Raw genomic sequence first — 22431 nt, 5'->3', positions numbered from 1 at the left:
TATTTGCCAGAGCTCAGATACATACTTGATGGTGAGTTCTTTTCCTCTCAATGTGTGTGTGTGTGTGTGTGTGTGTGTGTGTGTGTGTGTGTGTAGAAGACCTGTGCATGATGGGGCCTGCCAGTATTCTGTCATAGGGTTGGAGGGGCTTATAAGGATCAACCATTCCCTAAGGGTGTACAGTTCATGGTTGTATGGGGGGAATGATTTTCTCCAGTAATGTAGCCACTGGTAAGGGGCCAATGCTCCCATAAACAAAGCCTTACCCACTCTCCTGCAAGGAACTCTGGTTAAACTCATTGCCTCACAAAAAATCATAAAAAGAGTGAGAAGATAAAAGTAGAAGAGGGACTAGTCAGGAAGAGGGAAGAGGGGGAGGGGTCAAGAGAGGGCGTGTCCTGCCGACTTATTACAAGCTAAAGCCATCTGAGAGGAGGGAATCTTGGCTGATAAAATGCCTCCCTAAGATGGCCTGGAGGCAGGCCTGTGGGGCATTTCCTTAATTAGTTGATTGACAGAGGAAGGTCCAGCCCATGGTGGGTGGTGCCATCCCTGGGCAGGTGGTCCTGGGTTCTACAAGAAAGCAGGCTGAGCAAACCATGAGGGGCAAGGCAGTAAGCAGCACCCCTCCATGGCCTCTGCGTCAGGTCCTGCCTCCAGGCTCCTGCCCTGCTTGAGTTCCTGTCCTGACTTTCTTTGGTGATGAACAGTGGTGAGGAAGAGGAAGCCAAACAAACCCTTTCCTCCTCATGGTGCTTTGGTCACGGTGTTTCATCACAGCAATCGGAACCCTGACTAGGACAGGGTGGGAGGGAAGAGAGAGGGGTGATGAGAGGTGAATACGATCAAAGTACATTATACAAAGTGTGAAAATGTCATGACAAAATCTATTATGTATGATTTACATATTCTAATAAAATTCAATTAAGAAAACTGCTCTGGGATGTCCTGTATGCTATGAATATATGTTGCTATGATTGATTGATAAATAAAATGCTGATTGGCCAGTAGCCAGGCAGGAAGGATAGTGTAGGCGGGACAAGGAGAGAGGAGAATGCTGGGAAGTGGAAGAAGGCTGAGTCAGGAGACACAGCCAGCGCCACAAGAAGCATGATGTAAGACACTGGTAAGCCATGAGCCACATGGCAAGGTATAGATTTATAGAAATGGGCTAATTTAAGATATAAGAACAGATAGCAAGAAGCCTGCCACGGCCATACAGTTTATAAGTAATAAAAGTCTCTGTGTGTTTGCTTGGGGGACGCGAGTGGGAGAGATTTGTCCCAGCTGTCAGCAGGCCGGGACACAGGAAAATTTCAGCTACAGAAAACATACTATTTCTGATACTATTGTTCTTATTATTAATACAACACTAGCTAAAATTTTGGGTAACTCTTACTAATTTCAGACTTAATCTAAAATTTTTATTGCGTGTGTGTGTGTGTGTGTGTGTGTGTGTGTGTGTGTGTTCCTAAGCCATAGTGTGTGGACATCAGAGGATCAGAGAATAATTTGTGGAAGTCAGTTCTTTCTTTAAATCATGTGGGGCCTGGGAATCAAACTCAGGTGGTTAGATTTGACAGCAGGCATCCTTACCAGCTGAGGCAACTTGACAGCCCCCAGACCTTATCCTAAAGATCCATTGAATCCTCACCCCAACCCCATGAAACTGGAACCACGTGATGAATTTTGAGAAGACCTAATATCCCACATTCCTGCTTCCCCTGTGGCTGAGAACCAGCTGACAGACAGACAGGTATCTGGGTAACTGGTCATAATACCTCTTAGGTTATAATCCCTATTCTAACTTATGAGGCGGAGCATTGCTGAGGACTTCTACTTCCTAACCCTGCAGCACAGACCCAAGCTGCCCTAAACTGCTCACAAAATAATACATCATCACAGAACTGCCTCCAGAAGCAGGCTCCTGATGTGCGATAATCTTTTTTGTACACTGTGAAGATGTGTCTCTGCCAAAGCACCTTTTGGTTGGTTTAATACAGAGCTGAGTGGTCTGAATAATTGGTAGTTAGACAGGAGAGGATAGGCAGGACTCCTGGGGGGAGGAACTCTGGGTTAAAATCTGGTGCGGGAGATGCTAGCAAGACACTGAGGGAGTCAGACATACAGAATGAAAGAGAGGTAAAGAACCATGTGGCAGAACGTAGATTAATAGAAACAGGTTAATTTAAGTTATAAGAGCTAGTTGGGAACAAGTCTAAGCTAAGGCCAAGATTTCATAAGAAATCTCCATGTCATTATTTGGGGGCTAGTGGTCCAAAGAAAGTCTGACAAGAAAGACTACAGGGTCCCATAGAACTTAGAACATAACACTTAGAACTTGCCCATGGACAGAATCCGCTTTGCTTGAGTAAGAACTGAATTGGGCTAATGATCTCCACTCTCCCCTTCTTTGCTGCCGGAGCTGGAGGGGATGTACTTCCTGACGAGCTCCAGAGTCAGTAAAACTCCAAGATAAAGTACATTAGTCACCTTTCTCGTCGCTAGGGCAAAAGTACTGTCACGGGCAACTGTCACAAATCCTTAAGGAAGGAACAGTGTCTTGTGACTACTAGATCCAGAGGGATTTCACTTCATCAAGTCAGGAGACAGAGGAGTGTTCAATGGCTGTGCACGGGAGATCAAACCTTGTTCACCACATGGAGGAGCGCTCAGTGCCTGGGCGCATGGGACCAAAGCTCCTTCACCAAGAAGTGGAAAATAGTACCAGAAGTAGGGCCCGGAAGGCCCGCCCCCAGTGAACCACTCCCACCAGCCAGACTCCACCTCTTTTTTTTTTTTTTATAATTTATTTATTTTGCAATACAATTCAGTTCTACCTATCAGCCACGGATTCCCTTGTTCTCCCCCCTCCCGGCCCCCTCACTTTCCCCCCAGCCCGCCCCCCATTCCAATCTCCTCCAGGGCAAAGCCTTCCCCACAGACTGAGATCAACCTGGTGGACTCAGTCCAGGTAGGTCCAGTCCCCTCCTCCCAGGCTGAGCCAAGCGACCCTGCATAGGCCCCAGGTTTCAAACAGCCGACTCATGCAATGAGCACAGGACCCGGTGCCACTGCCTGGATGCCTCCCAAACAGATCAAGCCAATCAACTGTCTCACCCACTCAGAGGGCCTGATCCAGTTGGTGACCCCTCAGCCATTGGTTCATATTTCGTGTGTTTCCGTTTGTTTGGCTATTTGTCTCTGTGCTTTATCCGACCTTGGTCTCAACAATTCTCTCTCATATAAACCCTCCTCATTCTCGCTAATTGGACTCCCAGAGATCCACTTGGGGCCTAGTCATGGATCTCTGCGTTCACTACTGTCGTGCCAGACTCCACCTCTTAAAGGTTCCGCAACTTCCCCCAAGCAGTGCCCCCAGCTGGAGACCAGGTTATCAGACACGAAGCCGGTGAGGACTGGCCCATTCATACCACAACTACGTGCTGGATTCTAAAGCTGTGCTCCTGCATGGTTCAGGGATGTTTTTGTGAATGAGTGGGTCTCTCAGTAATGAATCAGTCTCATAGATGTCATTTCTGTACCCTGAGGCTGGTTCTCTTTCTTCAGCACACTCTGTGTCAAAGCTTGGTATAATACAGGTTCTGCCTGGGTTCACAAAGACACTGGGAAATCCAAGACCTGTTCCAGACACAAACCAGAGAAAGGCACTGGGACAGTAGAAGATAAACCTGGGAGTCCAGCTGCACCGCCAAAGGCATCACAAACTCGAATGCACTTGGCACTGGACTCAGGGTCTGAGTCAAGCAGGGACGTGAAGTGGGCTTCTCGGCAAATATTTGAGAGCCTGGTCTCACTCCATTTTGTTACTGTAACTGAAAACCGCAGAATAATTCGCAAAGAACAATGCTTTATTTTGCTTACAGTGTTTAAGACTAAGGGGGTTCAAGGTCAAGGGGTCACAGCTGGTGAGATCCTCACTGCATCACAGAGCAAGACAAAATGCCCTACTTCATGTCTCTTCTTTTAGAAAGCCCCAGTCACATCGGGCAAGGACCCCACCCTTGTAGCCTTCTTTAACCTAAATCATCTTCCAAAGGTCCCACTTCCAGATATCACAGCCGGGAGACTCCACCCTCCTAATACTCATTGGTAGAGACTGATTTGGGTATGACTTTGGATAAATACATTCAAAACAGAGAAATATCCGATGGGGGTGGGTGGGTGGGTGGCACAGAATGAAGGAAGGGAAAGGAAAGAGGGAGGATAAGAAATACCGGATGTGTGTCAGAGAAAGATCAGAGAACTAGATCCAGTCCTAGGAAAAGGAGATTGCAGCCGGAGAAGAAGCCCAAGGTCCCGGATGACCAGGGATCAGGCACAGCCTTGAGCCACAGGAGAACAGAGACGGAACCTGGGAAAGGCAGAGGAGCTGAAACCCTAGGAAGTGGACAAGCCAAAAATCTCTCCAAGGACAGAGAGGGAGGCAGGCTGCAAGGTGCTGAGAAAAAAGTGCCCTTCGCCACAACTCAGCCTCCAAGCCTCTAGCTCTCCTGTCTTGTGAGGACGTGGCCGGCTCCAGACACAGCAGTCCGGGTTCATGCCGGCGAGACGGATGGAGGGCACACACACAGTAAGCTCTTAAAGACGGGAGTGAGGTGTCTAAATATGTTACTGTGTATTCGTTTATTGTCTGAAGCAGGACTCTCTGGAAAACAAAGGTTCCATAAACAATTATTAAAACTAATGACTAAAAGTTGGAAAAGCAAAAAGAACAAAAAAAAATAAAATTAATTAAAAAAAACTAATGTCTAGCGCTAGGGATGGAGCACTTGCCTAGCGTGAGTAAGGCCATAGGTTCGATTCCCAACACAGGAAAAAATAAAAAAGCATAAACAAATCAAATCAAAACCAAAAAAAACAAAAAACAAAAAAAACTAAGTACAGACTCTTTTTGTTTATTTCAAAACCATTTATGTAGCTTGCCTCTAAGATAACAGTGCTCCCAGGAGCGGGTGTCTTTAAATGGAGAATAATGAATTTGTGTATCAGGAGGCTGAGGGTAGCAGACTCACTGCTGGTCCATCCCCTCCACAACCCGAGCTGCCTCTATCTGCCTGGCAAGTTGGTCATCTTCAACCCCGTGACAGCTTCTCACCACACACCTCCCACGCTCTGCTTCTCCCCCGAGGGGTTCTCATACACAGAGTGCCCTCTGACGCCAGGAGCAGCCCCGAAGCACCAGTACACTGTCTCCTGGGAGGCAAAGATTAACTACAGGAATGACAGTTCTCCAGCGGCTTCTCCACACCTCCATGTTTGCTGCTGGGTCACTCCAAAAGGCTCCACGAGCTTCCTCGGGGATCTCTTGCAGGACCCAGCTGACTGGCCCTCAACAGAAACTCATATGTTAATGTGCGTTTCACCAGCCTCTCTCTTCCTGCTCTCAAATGAACCACCTTCATCTGAGCCTTGTCTTCCAGCCTTTGAAGAGACCCATCTCAGACAGCAAATGAACCTCCATTCAAACCTGTAGTCAAGCCAGGGCTAACGGCTCACACTTGGTCTTCTCATGCCTCAGGAGACTGCGGCAGAATGGTTGATCAAGGCCACCCTGGCCTACATAGTGAGGTACTTGTTTAAAAGACAAAAGTGACGTTCATTAAAGTTCTATTGATCGTTGAGGACACAGAGTTAAATAAGCTAAAATCCCTAATCAAGAGAAAAAGGAGAAAAGCACAGGGTTAGGGTCAAGTCCCAAAGCCAAGACTTGCACTTGGCCCACAGCTGGCTTCTTTAATCTTCTTGCTGAAGGGCAGAGGGATGAGTGCTAAGACCAGCCCACTGCTCTGCATCCCTGGACCATCTCTCTGAGTGATGATGGGCATCCCCCGGTGGGTTTATCACATACCACACACACACCATGCTGGACATACAGATAGACAGAGCGCCTTACGGCAGGCAGACAAATGAAGCCATGCAATCCATTTAAGCCTGGTGGTTTGGTGGACTGGGGAACCCGCAAGCATCCAAGTGCATCAATTCTCTTGAAGGAAGGAGTCTACCTGGAGAAGACGAAGATTGCAATAGGCAGCCAGGTGTCCATGTCCCACCCCAGCCCCACACTGGGTCCCTTCCAAGCCCCTGAGCCTGCAGATAACGTCAAAGGATTGATTTTCAGGAGCATGTGTTGCTTTAAGACCACTGTGAATGACAGGGCAGAGGTGGTGAGGGGCCGCGGAGGGCTACAGGGCTCGGCTGAAGCAAGCGGCAGGGAACTGTGCTGGTACCACAGGGCCTGCAGCTGCACAGGGCCAAGAAACGGCATGGCAGGGGCACAGTGGTGTGGTCACAGAGGAAGCCGCAGAGATGAGGATGCAGAGCCAGTCTCTCAAAGCCCGGGAAACAGTGATACCTAACACCAAGGGGCCAGAGAGGTGAGGACTGGGCTGCAGCTGAGCTGCTGTTATCCATGTCAGGGGGATCACTAAGCTGCAGCAGGACCTCCAGCTTGTGGTGAAGGTAAAGTCTGAGTTACTCTTATCAGTGTGACCCCACTTGTACCCAGAGCTGAGAAATGTGAATTTCGGTCGTTAGAACGTTCTGGGCCCATGCTACAGAAGCAGGGTTGCCCTTTAGAGCTGTGGAAATAAACTCAAGGAAGAAACCTCCTCAGGCCAGCAGATAGTAGCAGTTACCCTGAGGAGGAGCCGCAGCCCTACAGGATGAGTGGTGTCATTTCTGTGTGGGAAAATGATGGCGGGGTCTTCTAGAGCATACAAAACAGAGTTGGAGGGGGGAGATCACAGGAGGTTAGGTGTGGCTGGAACACACTGACACAAGCTGAACATGGTCGGAAAGAAAAAAGGGGGGGTCCTTTCTCAACACATGCATTCTCCACAGAACCGCTTGAGTGGCCTCAGCATGGCAGCAGGCCTCCCCAGAGAAAGCCAAGATGATGATGGTGTGGTACATCATGGCTTTGCACTGTACGCTGGGCCATGGGGTGTGTCTAAATGGAGAGTTGCTTTTGGCAGAGGCTCGCTCGCTCACTATGCTGACTGGAGCTGAGCAAGGTAAAAAGAGGGCTCAGTTAGGAGCGATTTTTCTACGATTGTTCCTCTGTCCAGATCTGTTTGCCACAGCTTCTCTTTTGCTCTGTGCCCTCCCTACATCACCCTGGACCTCTAACCTCTGGACACGTTTACCCAAAGGGAGATTTAGCAAGAGTTTGGAGGGAGGGAAGGGAAGCTAGGTACTTTCTTGTACTGTCCAGCCCCTGCCCGAAACCACAGGAGAAAACCTGCCTTCCATGCTAGCTAGCGCTCGTCAAACTCTGCGGCCATCCCTGTGTGCTCTGAGGGCGTGGTAACAATGTCTCTGCTGCGCCTAGGGTCACCCTGATACCCCAAATAGTGTTGGTTTGTTTAACCTGCACACATTCTCCAGTCAAGCCACTTGAGTGAGTCCTCACTACCAAGGGGCCCCGACTGATAGGGGAAGTCATTGTTTACACAAATGAACGCTGTGGGGACTGACACAAAACCGAGGTGGGAGTGAAGACAAGTTGAGATTCCGAGCTCTCTGGCAGGTAAGAGCAAGGGACTAATGAGACACAGGTGAGTCCATTTGCTGCCTGCTGCTGTGCACCAAGTCACCACAGCTATAGGCTTTAAGACAACACATCCCGTTACCTCGAGTTCTTCTGGGCCGGGAGGAACCCAGACATGGCTTAACGGGGTTCTGGGCTTTAGGATCATCCAGGAGGCTGCCATCAGGCTGTTCCCAGGAGCCGAGGTCCCTTTTAAAGAAGGGCCAAGGGTGGGATACTCACTTTCAAGGTCGTGTGGTTGCTGGAAGAAGTCAGCGGGACTGGGGCTTCAATTCCTTGTTGCCTGCTCATTGGATCCTGCCCCCTGTTCCTGGTAAGCATGGCAGAATGCTTGGTCCAAATCTGTAAAAGAGTTCTCTCAAAACAACCTGATGTGGTGGGGGCACACACCAATGATCCCAGCAATTGGTAGGCTGATGCGCGGAGTGATAGAGAGTTCGAAACCAGCCTGGGCTGCATAGTGAAGTATATGTAAGTACAATTATACACTCTGATTACAATGGCGACGGCCATAGATCCTGTCCACACTTCAGGGAGTGAGGAGGGAATTGCACAAGAGTGTGAACCCCTGGATTTGGGGGGTCACTAGAACCATTCTACAATCCAGAGGAGGAGGGGGGGGGGACTCTAAAAATCTATACTTCAAAAATTGTGCCATTTATCAAGCAAATGTGTTAAAGAACAAATGGATAGAGTTGTGGGGGGGCTGAGGCTCACTGGGCCAGTGGAGGTCAGAACAGGCTGTCTCTGACAGACTCAGAATTGACCTCCAGAGGAGACAGAGGAAAGGGCAGGCCTTGGGAGCTAGGAGGTGATTTTTCTGGTCTTATGTATTTGCCAGGAAAACAAAACAAAACCCAAAAAATCAAAAAAAAAAGAAGCTCTGTAGAAAATATAAAGGGGAAGAAAACACATTTGTCTTTCCAGGACCTGGAACTGCATGTTTTACAGGTGAGTTTCCATCCAGAACGATGTCTTAAGTCCTGACTTTATCCTCTAATGAAAGAAGTTGGGCTCCCCTAAGAAAATGGGGTACTACTTATGTGGGCCTTCTGGGGGTGTTTGTATGAGAGCTATGGATTCAGAGATGAAGTGGCTAACAGGCTGAGCAGCGTGGGGTTGTGGGACGATGTGAGCCACATGGAGACAGGGGATCTGGAAACTTGTTCACACCCCGCTGACTGGCTTCTCTGATCCATCTGCAAACCTCAGTCATGGGGACATTACCTGCCCTGCTCACCTTCCAGGACTGTCGTGAGGACCACAGAACAGTGTGGATGGCGCCACTGGAGACAATGGATAAGGAAGTGAGATGTAGGCCCCAGCTTGTTAGCTTGTGGGTGAACCCGCCTCATCTACCCAGGCAAGTAGGATTTGCCTCAAAGATGCCCACTCTGTTGCCAATGCCACCCCTGGTCTGGTGCACAAAGCAGGAGTAGGTCAAAGGCTAAGTGAACTACCCCTAAGTCCCTGACTCTGACAGAGTCTCAAGCCTGCTAATGTTGTGACATTTTCCACCAATATTTTCATATGCACTTAACAAATATGTCCTGATACCATTTTTTCTCTTTTGCATGTATGTGTGAATGGTGTGTGTGTGTGTGTGTGTGTATGTGTGTTTGTGTCTGTCTGTCTGTCTGTCTGTCTCTGTGTGTGTGTGTCTGTCTGTCTCTGTGTGTGTATGTGTGTGTCTGTGTGTGTGTGTGTGTGTGTAGAAGTGCATGTGTGCCACAGTGTACATCCAGAGGTCGGAGAATATCAGAGATTGTGTTTTTTTCCTTCTATCTCAACTGAGATAGAGCGTCTTTGTGTTCAATGCTGCACGAGGCTAGCTGGCCCAGGAACTTCTGGGAATTCACTAGAGGCAGCCGGAATAACCTACCAGCACCTCCATGGTGGCTCACAAGCATCTATAGCTCCAGTTCCAAGGAACCTGACACCCTCTTCTGACCTCTGTGGGCACCAGGTACTCACATGATACACAGACATACATGCAGGCAAAACACCCACACACATAAAATAAAAATTTTTAAGTTAAAAAAAAAATCTATTGTCTTCAGAGTCTCAGGAGGCTCTGGGCACCTGTCGGCACGTCTATTTCTCTGGTGTGCATGTGCTTACCTACAGCCGGGCTCACTGTGTATGGTTCCCATCAGATCAGAAACATCGAGAAGCCCACTGTCCCCTGCATTTCCTCCTGTCTTCCTCCTCTTAGTAGAAGACCTCCCTGTAATGTCTTAGCAGGTCAGCCAGCTGGGTTAAACTTTGGTAAGGACCGATTCCTCCAAGCATGGCCACATGACCAAGTCTGTGCAGCAGGAAGAGGCGTGCAGTCCACATCTGTAACTTCCCTAGGAAGAAACAACTAGTGTTGGCCGCTCTCCCCTTCCCTGGCTAGCGGGTGAGTACAGTGAGTTGCTGTAGCGTTTAACTGGTGGATAAATGTGCTATCCAGTGGGTTGGAGGGATGGCTCAGGGGTTAAGAGAGCTTGCTGCACAATCACAGGGACCAGGGTTCAGATCCCAGCACCTGTGTAACAAGCTGTGTGTCCTGTGTGTGACTGTAACCCTCGCTCCAAGAAGGACAGAGACAGGAGAATCTCTGGGGCTTGCTAACTTCCAGCCTAGCCAAGAAAACACAAGTCCCCAACCCAGGGAGAGACTCTGCCTCAAAATAGGAGGTGGGTGATAGAGGGTACCTGGCACATTCATCTGGCCAATCTGTATGTGCACAAGATTGCACATTTACACACACACACACACACACACACACACACACACACACACATGCATACACTCACAGAGACACAGACATACACATCAAATAAATAAATAAATCCTTTTTATTACAGTGCCACCCAAAGGGACAGCAGCCTAACAAGAGAGGAGGAACCTGGGTCTCTCGGGGCCCATCTAGTTCAGAGCCACAAGCCTAGACATAGACAGTTACTTCCAGATTAGGGTATAAGAAGACATGAGCTTCTCTATCAGATCTACGCTACAGTATTTGGGGCTGTTTGTTACAGCAGATGAACCTAGGCTCGGGCTGACACCCCCCTGACTTGGTGAAAGTGCTAGCTGAAATATGGTGTGACTCCAACACCAGAACGAGTTCTAACTGAACAACCTTGGACCTGTGAGCAGGACCTGAACAGCTCACACACATCCTCCTCCTCTCTAGAGCACTCAAAACGTTGCTCTTGTTTTTGGTGTCAAGACCATGAAGTTTAAGACTTAATTCTTCTCTGCCTCAAATGCGTCCCCTTTGTGTCTTCAGATTAGGACTAAAGTCCAGGAGGTGATGGGGAAAAGCACAGCTGATAGGAGTCCAGCCCTGCCATTCGTCAGCTGTACTTATTCTGCTCGTTAGTAACCACGCCATATATATATCAGATGGGGTGGCCACATGTGTACCTTCCTACTCCACAGGTGGGGTGGGGAGAATCAGATACGCTGTGATGGGTCGAGAGAAGGAACCAGCTCTTGCCGGATATACCTGTGATCCTGTTTCTAAGGTAGCCCTTCATTGCACCAACTTGAACTCTGTACACGTTAACCAGTTTGAGTATGGGGTAGTGACCCCGATGATACGATGCATGACAATTACGCACAAAATCCTGGGTTTGATTCCCCAGCACAACAGGAACTGGGCACAGTGGTGCATGCCTGTGTTCCCAGGATTCAGGAGATAGAAGCAGGGAGATTGGTGGTTTAAAGACTGTCTCAGCTACACAGTGAGTTGGAGGCTAACCTGGGATACAGGAGCCCTTGACTCAAAAAGTAAAAGGTTAATTTTATTGGATGATGCATGCACACTTCTTACGATTGCTCTGAACATCTCAGACTTTGCCCGGCATGGGTCAACACAAGCATTGTGCAAGCATTAACTTATCCATGAATATTTATCTTCTTGGAGCCAAGACGAAAGGTACAAACAAGACAACAATCTCCACCCACCCTTCCCACCACCCACGTCCAGTCTTTCTTTGCGTGGATGCAAGAAGCCCAGGGAAGTAAGGCAGCCGCCGCTCCAGGGAGTCACAGAAGGGACGAGATTTTGCACTGGAAGTCACAGAGTCAAAATGATCCAGATTGTCTGCAGACCCCCTCCCAAGGTGCCCTGCCCTTTGCTATGCTCTCCAGTTCATTTTAGCTCCGGAGCTTTCACATAAACGCTGACTCTCCGTTCCTGATTACCCTTTAATCAGATCCACTCTTTCCCCACCTCCTTGATCTCTCCTCTCAAATACAGTCGCTAATGATGTGTGCATGTGCCAGACTTGAACAAATGTTGAGCTGCGAACTACTGCGCCTGTTAATTCTATCCTCGGCTCACACGGGCGGGATCCTCGAGTGCTGGCAGATGCTGCCTCCCCGGGGCTTCCGCGCCCAGTCACCCGCTTTCTTGATGAGGAAGGAGGGGGACATTTCTCCCGTGACTACCATTTGAATAAAATTTATTGTGCTCAGAGAAAGATGCGCAAGTACAGAAAGGTATTGATGGACAGTAGCATAAATGAACGGTGATGAATGACTTGTGTGAGTCTTCAGTGAATGACAGCAATGTGGTCGGAGTTGAGGTCCTCCACAGCCAAACCGACTCCGTCTACACAGCCATATCTATCAAGGCTCAGTGCACAGTCCAGATGAATCATCACAAGAAAGTAAACAATTGAACAAACCACAGCATTGAAGAACCAGGGTACCACAAACAGATCCTTGATTCTGAATCCGGGTTCCACACTTGAGCAGGTGACTCCGTGGCCTGTGTAAAGTTGGAAGTCTAGTGACACATTATTTGTTGGTGAGCTGCAGGTATTCAATGAGTTAGTATAAAAAAAAGTATGCACTTAGTGCTTGGTAAGTATTGTACTGATGTTTGCTGGGTTTGTGGTGATAATGGTGAATTTCACTCTGCCAGGTTCCCAGCTGAGTCTGTCCCTGACTTCCCTTTGCCACACCATTGCCCTTGTATTTGTATATAATTTATTTTACAGATGTGTTTATATAATTTGTATATTTATATGTGTGTTTATATCATGATATGTTTATTTTAGCATAACAACATTTAATTGTACCAGTATCTCATCAGCCATCAGACAATGTGATCATATCGGCCACTTCCACCTGTTAGCAGGAGGCTCTTCCACTAAGGGCTCCCACGGATTCCACTGCAACATTTTTTCTTACCAGATTTAGCTCATTTTCAGTCTGAAGAATCATCTCTCCTACTTCACCACCCTGAAGCACGTCTTCTAGATTTTTAACACCTGGTTCCACGTTGACCCTACCCAACTTCTCAGTGGTAATCTGTTCTGTGTATTTTCTCCTACAGGCTGCATTTTTCAGGAAACTCTCTAGAAGAACAAAAATCTCTGTATACAATATTTCTGGCCTCTTGTGCAGAGTGTCCCACACAGCCAGTTCCACCAGGCCAGTGATACCTGGAGCCCAAAGCACGTGGTCCTCTATTTTTTGAGATTATAATTACATAACTTCCCCTTCCAAACCCTCTCAATATACATACCTTCTCCAACTCTCTTTAAGATTCACGGCCTCTAGCCGGGCGGTGGTGGCGCACGCCTTTAGTCCCAGCACTTGGGAGGCAGAGGCAGGCGGATCTCAGTGAGTTCGAGGCCAGCCTGGTCTCCAAAGCGAGTTCCAGGAAAGGCACAAAACTACACAGAGAAACCCTGTCTCAAAAAAATAAAATAAATAAATAAATAAAAAAGATTCACGGCCTCTTTTTCCTTCAGTTGTTGTTACATACAGAGCTGTTGTATGCATATGTGTTATCCTAAATTTATAAATACAACCTGCTCAGTCTATATATTGTTACCTGCATGTATGTTTTCAGGGCTGACCATTTGGTATTGAACAACCAATGGGTGTGCTGTTCCCTGGGGAAAACTATTTCTCCGGCTTTCAGAATCCCTTAGTTGCCTGTAGTTCTTTGTGTACAGTTGAGGCTTTCTGATGTTTCCCACTCCATGTTAGCATGTCTCTTGGTTCCACCTTTCTTGTTTAGGTCATGTTTAGGCAGCCATGTTGGCGGGACTGCAAGAATGTGGCTTCTATGTCTATATCTAAAAGAAGATTAATATCCAGAGCACATAAAGAACAACAAAGAGTCAAAAAGAAAAAAGAATAACCTATTCAAGCCGGGCGGTGGTGGCACACACCTTTAATCCCAGCACTCGGGAGGCAGAGCCAGGTGGATCTCTGTGAGTTCCAGGCCAGCCTGGGCTACCAAGTGAGTTCCAGGAAAGGCGCAAAGCTACACAGAGAAACCCTGTCTCGAAAAAAAAAAAAAAAAAAAAAAGTTCATCATCCCTAGCAATTAGGGAAATACAAATCAAAACAACTTTGAGATTTCATGTTACTCCAGTCAGAACAGTAAAGATCAATAAAAACAACAGCTAACAAATGCTGCAGGGTATGTGGGGGAAGGAGCTCTCCCTCATTGCTGGTGGGGTTGCAAACTAGTCCAGCCACTCTGGAAATCAGTATGGAGAATACTCAAAAAAACTAAAAATGTGACGATACAACCCAACTATACCACTCCTTGGCATACACCCAAAGGACTCAACATCTTACTCCACAGATACTTGCTCAGCCATGTTCACCACTGCTCTAGTCACAATAGCTAGGAAATGGAAACAACCTAAATATCCCTCAACTGACAAATAGATAATAAAGGTGTGCAACATATACACTGTGGCATGCTCTTCAGCTGTAAAGAAGAATGAAATCATGAAATCTGCCGGTAAATGGATGGAACTAGGAAAGACCATGTTTAGGTGATGTAATCCAGACCAGAGAGACCACTATTTGCCCTTATACCTGCAGAAAGTGCAGTCCTCACCGTTCATCAAGGGAACGTCTCTTTGCCACAGAGACCATTACAGAAAACCACAACCAATGAAAACGCAGAGCTGTGGAGCCCAGTCCGAGTGGATAAGTCTACAGCTCTCCTCCTGCACCTAACGCCCGGGATCATTGCAGAAGAGGGAGTGGAGAGACTGTAAGAGCCAGGGGATCCGGGAGTTCGCTGGGAGACGCCCTGTGTTTCTAGAGCAGGGAATGGAGGGCCTTGGGACTGCCTTCCACGTCTGCCTGGGTTTCTGACTCTGCTCTTACCCTTACACAGCTTTTCTGCAAGTACCTGCCGTTTTATTATTGTTTATTTCAATTACCTGTAGAAGTCACAGGTGGTGGCTCGCACCTGGAATCGCAGCACTCAGGAGACTAAGACAGGAAGATTACCATAAATTCAAAGCCAGCTTGGGCTGTGTTAAGATCCAGGCTAGCCTGGGCTACAGAGTGAAACCCTGTCTCAGGTCCACCCCAAGTCCCATGTAGAAAAAGAAAAAAAGTAATGCCAGAAATAAATGTCCCAAAGGGCAGTGGTTATTTTTGAAGGACGGAACTGGATTAATTTTTGTCTTTTTTGACTGATCAAAATTTTGTTTTAATATAGGCATAGCCAAGGACTTTCTGAATTAGACCCCAGATAGCTCAGGAAGTAATATAAAGAACTGACAAATGGGATTGTGTGAAACTAAAAAGATTCTGTAGAGCAAAGAGAATAATTCTCGGAAGAGAGATGGGCCACATAGCAGGGGAAATCACTGGCAGCTATTCATCCAACAGGGGACTGCCACCCAGAATATATGAAGGACTCAAAAGTAATACCAAAAGAAGAATAATCCAGTCAATAAGGGAGCAGATAAATTTGGCAGACAGTTCTCAAAAGGAGAAATACTGATGTCCAATAAATACACGAAAAAAATCCTCGGCATCTTCTGCCATCAGGGAGACGCAGATCAGAACTACACAAATCCTGTCTGCAGTCAGAGCGGCTATCATAAGGGAAACAACCACAGAAGCCGGTGACAGTGAAGGGGGAAGGACCCTTATCATTGCTGGTGAGACAGAGATGACACCAGACACCGTAGACGCTGGGAAGGAGAGTCCTCGGAAAACTGAAAATAGAACGATCCAGATGTGCCATTCCTGGACGCCCCTTGAAGGAGTCAAAGTCAGAGTGTGGTAGATACACCTGCACATCCGTATCCGTGTTTGTGGTTGCCAGTGTTCACAGTAGCCCCGATGTGGAATCGGCCTGCGTGTCCATCACCAGATGAACAGAGAAAGAAAATGGTGTGTTGTTTACTCGCAAAGAACAAAGCTGTGTGGGTGAAAACATAATGAACTGGAGATGGTCGTGTTGAGTGAAGTGATTCAGACTCAGGCAGACAAACACCATGTCTCCTCTCATATGAGAGTCTGGATTTCTTTTTAAAGACACTGAAGTGGAAGAGAGATTATTTAGAAAAAGTAAATGGAGGGAGGAAGGAGAACAAGAGAAGAAAATGAGGTAAATATGACCAAAGTGTCACATGCATGTATGGAAATGTCATAATGAAACCTATTATTTTGAACAATCGACCCGCATTAATCATTTTTAAGTTTGATTTATATGTCTGATGCATTAAGCATTAGCCACCCATTTAGAGCTAGACATTTTTTGCTCCTTCCAAATGTCACCACAGTTAGCATCAACTTATCTATGATAAATAATGAATCAGGTCTCAATGGCACAGCCACACCTAGACTGCTCAGGTGGTCAACTTTATTATATATCCAAATATGAAAGCACTGTGAAGCTATTGCTTTGCCTACACACACACACACACACACACACACACACACACACACACACACACACACATAACACACACACACACACACACACACACACACTCACACAAATTAACAGCAAGCTGACTCCTGTGTTTTACAGTGAATACAAGTGAGTTATCTTGAGCAATAAAATGGTAGCCATTAAAACAGGAGGTGGAGTTGTGCCAAATGTCTCTGCAGTCCTCAACCTTCTGATAGTATTACTGGAACAGAAGAGATGAAAATCTGTTTTGGGGTCTTTCTGGAGGTGTGTGTCTGGCATGCTCATCTAGTGATGGCCTTCCTCCTGAAGCAGTGTGTCCTCCTTCTAGGCTGTGCAGAGAACCACATAGCAAAACATGGAAAACATGGATGTATCTAGACCTATTTTTCTGTGATTTGCAAATTTCTAAGCCTAATTTTGTTTGTGTGTGTGTGTGTGTGTGTTTGTTTATTTACAGTGGGATTTGTAAAATAGATGTTTAAAAATGGAATAAGAGCAGATTTATTCTATTTACTCTCTTCCTGAAATAACTTAGAAAACTTCATCAGACCATATTAACAAGAAATCAGAGCTGAGTCTGGTGGCACAGGCCTGTAATCCTACCTACTCAAGAGGCTGAGGGAGAAGGATCTCAAGTTCAAAGCCTGCCTGAGCTGCAGAGTGAGTTCAAGGACAGCCTGAGCAACTTAGTGAGACCCTGTCTAAAAGTAAAAAGGGCCTGGGACTACAGAGAATGATGGTGTTGGTCTAGCATGTGTGAGGTCTTGGGTTCAGTTTCTCATTACTGGGTTCAATTTATCAGCACTGCAAAGAACAAGAGAAAAATAGAAAAGTAAGCCAGGAACTCCATGGAGAGTTGATGTTACGGATGCTGTCTGTTGAAGGTCATTGCCAGGCCTAGAGATATGCTTGGCCTGTTGATGCCTAAACCCAAGCACAGTCTCATGTACTATTCTACATATAGAATAAAGGTGAGTATATATCACAAACCATTTGAAATTATAATCAATTATGAGTAACAGCAAACACAACACTATCTCCTGTAGGAATGTAGTGTTTACATTTTAGGTGGCTTTGTGAGGTCCTTGTGGACTGAGCATTTATATCAGGGTCCTGCTGACCTGAAAAGTCTACTGGAAAGATAGCATAGGTTTGATGGATTGTATTAAAGGGGGAGAAATACAGAGTCCAACTCTCTCTAGCGTGACTTCTCTAAGGTGGGCTGTAAGAGTGCAATAATTCAGTGGGGATTGTAAGTCCTTGCCAGTCAGTCTACATAGTACACATCTTAAGCTTCTCATGGATGATGAGAATAATGCATTTGTCATCTCAATGTCCTATGTCCAATTTGTAACTTGTTGCTGTGATTGAAACATAAGAGGAACAAAACAGAATTGTATGAAATGTGATGGAACCTCTTATTAGTTATATGATACCAAAATAATGCCCTGCAACCTACTGCCTTACAACTTAGTGGCTTGATTACATACTTTTATGTTGGTATGACAAAAATACCCATCAGTGTGCTGGACATAGTGGCACCTTTGATCCTAGCACTCTAGAGGCAGAGGCAGGCAGATCTCTGTAGGTTTGAGGCAATCCTGGTCTGCATTGCAAATTCCAGGACAGGGCTGTATAGAGACCCTTTCTCAAAAACAAACAAGCAAAACAACAAATATCTGATAGCTGAGATAAAGAGATGACTCACAGGATAAGGGCACTGGCTCCTCTTACAGAGGACCAAAGTTCAATCCCAGAACTCACATGGTGGCTCATAGCCATCTATAAATCACTTTCAGGGGATCTGATGGCATCTTCTGGCCTCTATGAGCACAAGGCGTGCACATGGTACATAGTCATACATGCAGGCAAAACACTAGTACACATAAAATAATAAATAAGTAAATAAAAATTTTTTAATACCTGACTGAAACGACATAAGGAAGGCAGGGTCTACTCTGGCCTATGGCTTCTTTGGGCACCAGTTCACCATGGAAAGGAAGGCTGGGTAGAAGTACTCCTAGCCACAGTGGTGGCAATGTGTGGCAGGGACTCTTCACAGTGTAGTGGACCAGAAGCAGAGCACTTGCCGAAGCATAGGCCAGCTGATGGTTGGAAGTAGACTGGGTCTCAGCTGCTCTGTCATGATCTTCATCCACAGGTTCTCTCACCCTCCAGCGGTCCAACCCAGTAGTTCACAGATAGCCGGACAGTGTCCCATGAGTGAGAATGCATGTGCACATGTATGCACACAACCTGAGGTATTCCAAAGCTTCTAGCTCTACTGTACCCATCCACTAAAGCGAATCATGAACCAGGCTAGATTCCATGAGTGGGAAGAGTCACACAGTCATTTAGTGAAGGGTGTGCCCATAGGGATAGGTAGAAGAAAAGGACCATATTCTTAATCAACCTGCCTCAAACTTGAAACACGATGAGATGTGAAATGAGAGACACTGGTTAGGAAACACATTTCACTGTTGTAATTCTTCTGAGACAGTGTAAATCATAAAATAGAAAGAAAAAAAATTAAATCAAAGATGTAAAACTCATAAGCACATCAGATCTTGATCCTCTTCCGTCCCTCTAAGAATTTTGTCCTTGAAGGAAAATCCCCCTTGACTCCTGATGATGCTATGGAAGGTGACTCTGCATCTGAGGCACCCTGCAGAAGGAAACCCACAGCACTGAGAGGCAAGTGGATACAGATTATGACTCCAGTCTCGAAGTCACAGAGAATGGGTCTCCTTCTCAGCCTTCTACAGACACAATCAGGACTGGACAAAAGGTAGACACCTAAAGCCACAGCCATTATTCTGTAGCCTGAAAAGACCTCATCTTAACTGCAACTCAGACACTCCACATCCAAGGTTGCATGCATGGGATAACTGCAACCACGCAAAGAGGTGTGCATGAGAGGACAGCGGGCCAAGAATACACAGAGAGAGCAGTTACATTGAAGAGATAAGATGCTTGGTTGTGTTTCTCTCGTTTTTTCAAAATTTTCTTTGATGTGGGGTTATGCTGTCTTACAATAAACAGGGGGAGAATGTAAATAAGTTGAAAGCAAAGATTAATGAGCATTTATCTTGAATAGTATACACATCGCACAACAGCCGAGGCTCAGCATTGTCTTTTCATTTCCTAATCCCTGGGGCTGACAATGAAATATTCAAATGCCAAGAAACACAAAAGCATCCCAGAATTATACTCAAGGAAGAGTAATGTGACTCCACTATCATTACTTAATTCATGCAAAGTGCCTTAAATAAGCGGTTTTATCTTCATCTCATGATTTTTTATTTAGTAGATTTCTATAAATGCGTCTAATGATGACGAGCCAGTGAGACCCATGTGCTGGAGCTTATCTAACAATGCAATCACAGGGATTCGAAAAAAATAACAAAAGAATAATCATGGCCAGAGCGTCTCTGGGTAGTTTTGAATACAGATGCAGAATTTGGGGTAAATGTTCATAATTAAGGTATCTGGAGCCAAAAAGGGAAACCTGGATCTGTAGGAAATGTTTAAACTTGGAGTTTCAAACAATAAAGTGAAGTTAATGTGAGAGCAAAGGAAGTGTGTCTCATATTTTATTTTCTAGGGTGAATACAAAGGCTTCCGTCTTAATCACAGGCAATAAAAGGGAGCCGGTGAGATACAATCAAGAAAGTCATTTTTGTTATTAAGACGGTGGGGTACCCGTGAGAGGTGAATTCCAGACTATTCTTAGATCCTGCCTCCCTTCATCCCTCCCAGCCTCGACTAGAAATAGCCACAATAAGGATGTTCTCTATCCATGCCATGCTGATTCTTTTCAAATTATTTGTGCATGCGTTTTCTCGCTAGAGAGTTTTATTTGAGTGGATTGAAAGGCACACACATTACCATGTTACAACTTTTTTTTAAAGGCACAAAGAGATCTAAGTAGCTGACAGATGGACCTCAAGGGGCCAGACTGGTTAGGATCACTCTTCAGAGCAGCCAGAAAGGAGAGTGCTTGCAGGTGCTCCCCATAAGGGAAGGGGCCTGCTCTGATGTACCTGTTAGGGGGATCAAAACACAAAATCGAGATCATTGAAAATGTCCACAGTTTCGTACGTAAGGGAAACCATTTTTTACAGCTCAGAGTGTCTTGATCCGGCTATCGTGATCTTTCTTTGTAGTTGCCTGAGCAAATGGACAGGATTATAAACGAATACGCACTCTCAGCCTCCAAGCCTCCAGACCCCACAGCTGTGCCTGCGTACTCCACGCCCCCTTCTGGTTCCAGGGTAAACGGACGTGTTCCCATGATTCGTTCCGCACCCTACCCTAGTTCCTCTCTCTTACCGGAAGACGCGCTGTGCAGTTTGCTCCTTACCTTGGCTCCTCCCTGGTGCCACACCATTTGCGACAGTAGACAAATGTGTTAGAATTTTCCTGTTGTTCCATTTCTCAGGAATAAGGAAACAGCAGCTGGGGAGCAGCAGGTCAGCGGTACAGCACTTGCCTAGTGTGTGCCAGGTCCTAGGTTCAACTGGCATCACAGGGAAAAAAGAGACTCTTGAGTCCCCGAAACCCCTCCTATCATGGTGAAGAAACAGTGAGATAAACAATATAGCAGATTTGCTCACACGTGGTTTATTTGAAGCCTTCCTACTAAGTATTTGGCCACAAGCAAGCAAGAACATTTTTAAAATTTTGGTTCAGGGCTTTATCTCAGGACTTAAAATAATGTTTTACAGACATAGAACTTTTTATATTCTGGAAGTAGATGGAAATTAAACAAATAAGTGTGCAAACTTAGCATGCCATAGTTTATGTAATTGATTTATTTAAGCTATGAAAGAAGAAGCAGCAGATTAGGGAGTGGAGAATGAGGAGGAAGAGAAAGGATCTGTTAAATGCACATACTGCTCATAAAAACAATACAGTGAGCCAGGCGGTGGTGGCGCATGCCTTTAATCCTAGCACTCGGGAGGCAGAGCCAGGCGGATCTCTGTGAGTTCCAGGCCAGCCTGGGCTACCAAGTGAGTTCCAGGAAAAGGCGCAAAGCTACACAGAGAAACCCTGTCTCGAAAAAAAAACAAACAAACAAACAAACAAAAAAAACAATACAGTGGTTGGTTACTGGGACCAACAGATGCAAACCACTTCAATACGGAAAGGTTCATCTGGGCTCGTAGCTTCCAGAGTCTCAATGCTGCTTCTTTTTTTTTTTTTTTTTTTTTTTTTTTTTTGGTTTTTCGAGACAGGGTTTCTCTGTGTAGCTTTGCGCCTTTCCCGGGACTCACTTGGTAGTCCAGGCTGGCCTCGAACTCACAGAGATCCGCCTGGCTCTGCCTCCCGAGTGCTGGGATTAAAGGCGTGCGCCACCACCACCCGGCGCGTGCGCCACCACCACCCGGCTCAATGCTGCTTCTTGGCTCCATCGGTTTGAGGTCGACAATGAAGGAGAACCTGGCAGAGAGGCCGTGGTGGAGTTGGCCTCATGCTTCAGAAGAGGGAGGGAGAGAGGAGGAGGCAAAGGTCCAGGGACAAAACATGGGCCCCGAGGACGTTCCCCAAGGACTGCCTTCAACTAGGTCTTCCTCCTAAGTTCCCATCAGCTTAGGAATCCATCAATGGATTGATTATCCATGTGATGAGAGCCTCATTCAATCACTTCCACAAATGTGCCTCTGAATAGGACTGTCAAGGGGGCCAAGTTTTCAACACATGAGCCTTGGTGGGACATTTTGAGATCCAAATCATATCAAGTACTGAAAATGTCATTGACCAGACTAAGTTTTTTCACTAAAATGTATCTTCAGAGTGATTTTTTCATTATTATCCTTTACATTATTTTTAATAAGAGATAGTGTGTAGACTGACCAATATTTATTTGACCAATTCAAATGTTAGGTGACTTCTAATTTTTTACCCTTGTAAATACCAGTTATATTCTGGCTTGTCCTGAACCTATTATCCACTATGTCACCACAGCTACATGAGGCTACTGAGCACTTGAAAGGTAGTTAACCCAAACTGAGACATATATGTGTGTGTGTGTGTGTGTGTGTGTGTGTGTGTGTGTGTGTGTAAGAGCCATACCAATCTTAATACAAAACAAGAAAAGTAACATGTTATGAATAATTTACTATACCTATTATATGTTGAAATTATAATATTTTGATAGGCTTATAAA

The 22431-nt window shown here is 46.1% G+C and overlaps 1 pseudogene; it reads right to left on the bottom strand.

Annotated features, from left to right (window-relative positions):
• Positions 1 to 12681: 12681 nt before the first annotated feature.
• Positions 12682 to 20556, bottom strand: LOC131920413 (NADH dehydrogenase [ubiquinone] 1 alpha subcomplex subunit 5-like; annotated as a pseudogene).
• Between the last annotated feature and the right edge of the window lie 1875 nt (positions 20557 to 22431).

Source organism: Peromyscus eremicus, chromosome 10 (genome assembly GCF_949786415.1).
Source record: "Peromyscus eremicus chromosome 10, PerEre_H2_v1, whole genome shotgun sequence".
Lineage (NCBI taxonomy): Eukaryota > Metazoa > Chordata > Mammalia > Rodentia > Cricetidae > Peromyscus > Peromyscus eremicus.
Note: the sequence above shows the minus strand (reverse complement) of the source record. Positions and strands in the feature narration are given on the sequence as shown.